Source organism: Pinus tabuliformis, chromosome 5_2 (assembly GCF_031772625.1).
Source record: "Pinus tabuliformis cultivar Carrire ecotype Pingquan chromosome 5_2, CPIR1, whole genome shotgun sequence".
Classification (NCBI taxonomy): Eukaryota; Viridiplantae; Streptophyta; class Pinopsida; order Pinales; family Pinaceae; genus Pinus; species Pinus tabuliformis.
Genome location: NC_142306.1, coordinates 437,415,071 through 437,421,908, shown reverse-complemented (window position 1 = coordinate 437,421,908; position 6,838 = coordinate 437,415,071). Strand labels below are relative to the sequence as shown.

Below are 6,838 nucleotides of genomic sequence, written 5' to 3'. Positions count from 1 at the left end.
ATCTGACGGCAAGCAATGAGGATTCGAAAAACCAATGGCTTTCCACATGTCAGTTAAATTTGCATCTGAATACAACAAACTTCGATCTTTTGACTTTTAAGCCTCCAAAAATTCACATTTTTTTCCAAAGATAATTGAATATTGCAAACTTTTAGGGATCGTTAGCTTTCATCGCTTTCTCATGTAATGCTTAAAGTTAGCATCAAGATACAATCACAGGGTGTGAGGATTGGCCATCCTAAAGTTAAAAAGATTATGGGAATGTGTACAAGTTAGCAATAAGTTAGCATAAAGCTTTGAAAGATATTAAAATGAATTTATGTATATTAAATTTATATGTATTATTTTTAATTCAGCTATCTTATGAATATACAATAAGCTAACATAAAATTTCAAAAATATTAAAATGAGTTTATGTTTACTAAATTTGTATGTATTATATTTTTAATTTATCCATTTTATGAATATAAGTTGTAACATTTTGTTGGAGAATTTTATTTCTTTCGTAAATTGAAGATATGGTTTCCATACTACTTGATAAGGGTTCTCTTATTGTTCAGCCTTGTGAACGGAAGAGGGAGTGGAGTTACTTTTGAAGTTACAAGGGTGATATAAAAGTGTATAAATTAATAATAATTAAATAATTTCGCTTTTTAAGTAACAAATTATATAGCTATAAAAGAGATATGGAATTTTTATTTTTATTTTTCTAAATAAGACTATACTATTATTCATAGTAAAAGAGTAAAATTACAACATGTTGAGCATAGTGAGCCAACTAGCCTGAGAGGAAGGCCGTTTGAGACATACATTGTCCAAAACTGAGAAATTGGAAGAGATATTGTTTTGCAGTCCCACGCAGGGGATCCAGAAGAACACAAATAGCAAGAAAACACAACAAAAACTAGAGATTGACCTCGACACGATTGCAGAAACAGAGTTTGACACATTTAACAAGAAAGGCCTTTCAATTGGGCCGCAAAACCTGTTAAGAAGCTGCAAAGCTTGATTAAACATCTGGTATCTCCTCCACGACCTTGCACCAACCCCCTTCAGCCAGGTCTTGAGCTTGGGTCGCCTCATTTTCGCGCGTGACTGGAGGAACAGGCGCCATTGGATTGACACTGACAATGTTGGCCAACGGTTCCATCTCTTGCTGCAAGCCTGCAATTGGCATCAGAGCACTGGGTTCGCCCTCTTCATGGGAATCCTCTGTAATTGGCATTGGAGCACTACGGTCGCCCTCTTCTTGGGCTTCCTCTAGAAAGAGGACAGAAACATGTGCAGTGATCTAAGGGCGATTAAGGGAGCAATTGAAGGTGAAGATAGTAGAGCCGAAGGAGGGCGAAGTCGAAGAGCCTGGAGAGCTGGGTTTGAGGAATTGATTAGGCCTCAGAATGCCCCCTCTTCCACTGCGTGATCGAGGTTCCTGATTCGAGGCGGTGTCACCGGAGGAAGGGCGTGAAGGAGCGCCCCGCACTTAGCCTCTACGGCTGAGCATCCTTTGGCGGAGCTTAGGCATGACAACAGCGTGAATGTAAACAACACAAACAACAGGAGAGGAACAACGCGGACCGAGCACACAAGCTTGCGGTCGGGAGCCCACAATCATAGTTGAGGACGGCGAATAAGAGCCAGAGCCCAACCACCACGAAGCCTTTGCACCAGCAGCACCTGCAACCATCCAAAACAGCATAAGAAACAGCAGCGTATAGCCATGGTAGAAACTGGCTAATAAACAATTTCCTCTACCTCGAGACCCTCCAGCCATAACTATGGCATTCATGGGAGCCAAGGGTCGATAACAGTCATCGCATGTGAGGAGGGATGGCGTATTAATGCTGGCCCAGACATTCCCTTACACTCTATTACTCCCACCTGTGCATGATCCTACCCCCACATGGCATTCAGTCCTCTGTACATGGCTGGCAGGTGGCGTCTCAGCTTCGCCCACTCCAGTCCCATCGCAGTGAATGTGCCTCTAATCACCTGCATCCGGGGATATGGAATATTTATTTTAAAATAAAACTTAATCAAAAATTTAATATCATTATGAGAAAAATATTTAACATTTTATTTTGAAATTTTCTAAAAAAAAGAAAGTTAGATGTCTTATATAGCAGCTCGTTATGTTATTCTTACATTACTTTACAAAATAAGATATGTTGACTCATCCAAAATTTTTAATTATGTATTCACTAATATATTTATTATTCATCCATCCACATTTCTCTTCCATAAATAGTTTTAGTTTCTAAAAATGTATATTATTATTTCATCCCTCAACAATTGTTCCAATTTTCAATGTTCCTTATTATCTTTTCTAACTTGATTATTTCATCTAATATTTCATTTAAAAAAATTCTAATTTCTGAAAATGTATATTATTATTTCCCCTCTCAACAATTGTTCCAATTTTCAATGTTTTTTATTATCTTTTATAACTTTCTTTATTTTTTAATGTGTTATTTCATTTAAAAAAAGATATATTAATTTTATACTAATACATATTGTTAATGTCCAACTTCCATTTCAAATTCCACATAGAAATAAAATCTATTTTTACCTTGAATGCGTACTCTTATGAAATGCATGTAATTATCCTCGTATAAATATTATTTTCACAAATTACTTGTTCATAATGTAATTTTCAATTGGATTCACATAAAGGATACTTTTCTTAAAATATTTAATTTATATCAACATTACGATTGATTCCAATATAATCAGTATATTAACATTACTATTGATTCCAATATAATCAGTATCAATGGCTAGGTTATGATCATCCATTCAATTAGACATTTTTATGGTAGGAAGGAAATTAATATAACAGCCAAAATTTCTATGTTATCTATGTTTAATTTACTCATATAGTTTAATTAGGCATTTTTATTTTAGGAAGGAAATTAATTTAACATCTAAAATTTCTATGTTATCTACATTCCGTTTAGTCATAGTGAGAGGCTCGTGGTCATTGAGGTGTGATTTCTCTATCATGTATTAACATCTCTTTACAACATTTACACATGTCTATTAATAATTAGCAATGTTTATTTATATATTCATAGGAGTTTACATATACACATCAAATAGTTCATTTTCCAGCAAGTTTAAATCATATTAGCATGTTCACAACTTCATATTCAAATTGATAGATAATGTCTAATGCACAACTTAGGTGTGTAACTTAACTCAGATTTTATTACATATCCATCTGGTTCTTCATATCCACTTGAAAGGTTATGAATATATTTGTATAAGTAGATTACTGCAATAGTACAATATCATATATATCCAATCATTAAGTAACTCTTAATATGTTCATGATTCATATACATTCATGACATGAAGAATTGTTAAATGATTGTATAATCCAAAAGAGTGCCAAACATCAATCTAGTCAAAGCACATCAATCAAGAAAGTTAGGTAATTAACAAATCTGGAATGCACTCAATTATTAGTGTAAATTACAATGAAACTAAAGGAATTACAATACTAAAAATATATATTTACTTTATCAACATACACTATTGACACTCTCATAATCTGATTATTTTCTAAAAAATAACATCACGTTGTTAAAATAATATATTAACTATATTTAATGAATCTTAAATTATTTCAAATTTCATAAAAAATAATAGATTTGGGGATAAAACATGAATATAAATATGAATAATGAACATGGGATCAATTATAATATGTGCATGATATCCAAAGGTTACATCAAATAATGTTAACCTAAAACATTTATCTAAATGATGAATATATAAAACATAAATTAAATACAATGTCATTAAATCAAAATATTTAACACTTATTACAAAATCACATATTTTAGACAAAAGAAAAGTGTTATAACTTTTTACAGCTACAATTAAATACAAATTAAAAATAAGTCATAGACAATCAAAGTTCAAATTTACATTATTGTTAAAGCATATATTGTTAAAATAATAATACAATTGGTTTCAACAATTCTTAAATATTGTTCAAATGAAGTCTTTTAACAATAACTACAATTATTTATTGCTAGTTATATTTATCCTTGTGGAAGAGAAACTATCTCCATAAAATATTTTAACTTGTAGTGCATGCTCGAATTCTAGAAAATTGTGAAGTAATATTGGTATTTAATAAAATGTGTATATATTGAATGTTGAAAATATTGTATGCTATATAAATGATGACATATTTATAAATATGTGAGTTTAGGATGCTTTGTCATTTGTTATTTCTCTCTGTAAAGGGGAAGCGTTTTGCATAAAGAATTAGATTACCTTCCTACAACCTAAAGAATGTAATACATGTTTGTCTATAAACATTTACCTAGTGATAAATTAATAAGTATGAATAGACAATGGCTATAGTGTATTTTTTCATATTTAGAGTCAATGTAGAATATAAAATGCAACATTTACCAGAAATATGTATGTTTATTATTATAATGATTGAAGTATAAAAATTAATAATGTGAATATATATATATATATATATATATATATATATATATATATATATATATATATATATATATATATATATATATATATATATTCACAACTTATGTTTGACATATTCCTCCAGTGGATGCATGTCCCTACATTCATAGTGTAATTTACCAAGTGTGATGAAATCATGATAGTAACGAAAAAATGGTAGATACTATAAGAAGGCCCCGACATTTGCAAGAGTGGCTTAGAGCAGAAGCAACCCTACTAGTGTTGTTAGTGTTGTTGTTCTCTTGAGAAGACAAAGCTGAGTCCTGGTTGTCAAAATGAGCAATCCAATTAGTATTTTGAGCTGCGTGCTGTTGATAGGAATACTCCGCTACGTTCATGGTGGGGCGCCAAAGCCATTTGGATCAAAATATGGAGATAAGTTTATGGGACGCAAGATAGTAGAGCCACCAGGAAATATAAGTAGGTCCACATTTCATGTGGAGAAAGATGAGAGAAACATAATGAAAATAATTCAAGAGTAAATAAATCGCTCAATGCAACATTACATTCCATTTTTTCAATATTTCTATTTTTCTTTTTTAATTATTCATTGTTGGAGGTTGAATTGACACTAAATGCTTCAATGTATGCATATTCAAATAGAAGCAGAAGCATTATTAACAAGAACACAAGAGGAGGAGATGAGTCGTGCACGTTGTCATGTGCAACGAGTAATCCTATTGATGACTGTTGGCATTGCGACTGCAATTGGGAGTGCAACAGAAAACAACTGGAAGATTGCAGCATTGGATTTGGCAAGCATGCCATCAGAGGCAAAAATGACAAGTTTTATGTGGTTACAAATGTTGGGGATGATGCCATGAATCCATCCCATGGCACACCGCATCATGCTGTGATTCAGACAGAGCCGTTGTGGATCATCTTCCACAATGACATGCTCATCCAACTCAAGCAAGAGCTTGTTATTCACAGCTTCAAAACAATCGATGGATGAGGCACCAAATTCCACATTGGTAAGGGCCCATTTATCACCATAAAATATGTGACAAGCATCATCATTCATGGGATCCACATTCATGACTGTAAAAGTATAGGAAATGTTGTAGTAAATATGTATCCTTTGAAGAGTGGGTCAAGAAAAATAAATCATGGAGATGGGATTTCCATCTCGACAGCGAGGCACATATGGGTGGAAAACTTCTCTATGTCTAACTGTGAAGATGGCCTCACTGACGTAGTCAAGTCATCCACCTATATCAACATTTCCAACAGTTATTTCACTCGCCACAATGAGGTGACCTCACATACTCTTTCATTCATTAATTGAAATTCACTCTATTTTATTCCTTATCTTCTACTTTCACAATGCTCTGATTTTCTCCAATGGTAGGTGATGCTATTGGGTCACAGTCACGACCACCATCATGACAATGTTATGTAGGAAATGGTTTCACTCAACCATTTTGGCCAAGGTCTCGTCCAACGAATTCCAAGGTGAATAATTTAATAGTTATCTCATTCATTTCCCATCTTATTTTGAATTTTTTGTGAAGGAAAGGTATGAAATAACTATTATGTTATTTAGAAATTAAATTATGAATTAACTAGATGTAGGTGCCGATTTGGATACTTCCATGTGTTTAACAATGATTACAATAAGTGGGGAATGTATGCCATTGGTTTAAGTTCAAACCCCACCATACTGAGTCAGGGAAATAGATTCATGGCATCTGCACATCCCTTAGCTAAAGAATTAACCAAGAGGCAAAATGCCATAGAAAGTGAATGGAAAAAGAGGAACTGGATATCAGAAGAGGATGTGCTGCTAAATGGTGCATATTTCACGCCATCAGGATCACAAGTGCCTTCGACCTATGCAACCGCATATAGTGCCAAACCAAAGAGTTCATCCCTTGTGGAAATGCTCACTAGGAATGCAGGTGTGCTCTCATGTAAGAAAGAAACTGCCTGCTAATTCCAACATCCTGCTAGCCATTATCACGAATGAATTTGACTTTTCTCAAACATTGTGATTTCTTTTCGAAATTGTGTCCTCTGGCATTTGAGTGCCTATAGACATTGTCATTAATTTTCAAAACCGTGTATTCTTGAATGCCCCCCTTCTCACAGTTCTTAATTCCAAAAATTATCGGCAGTCCTATTCACGGTTTGCAACTTTAGCTAATAATGAGGAGCAATTACTAGACATTATCTTGTATCCTAAGTTATCCAATATATGGATGTTCATATGATATTATTACCTTTTCAATTTCATAAATATAAAATGTTTGTGTGTTGGAAATAATACTGAGAGGGGGGGTGAATCAGTATTATCAAGCAATTTACCAAATCTTCCTTATTTGATCTTTTG

General features: G+C 33.2%; 1 pseudogene; it reads left to right on the top strand.

Annotated features, from left to right (window-relative positions):
* The first annotated feature begins 5,089 nt into the window (after positions 1–5,089).
* On the top strand, positions 5,090–6,442 carry LOC149159537 (putative pectate lyase 8 pseudogene; annotated as a pseudogene).
* Positions 6,443–6,838: the final 396 nt, after the last annotated feature.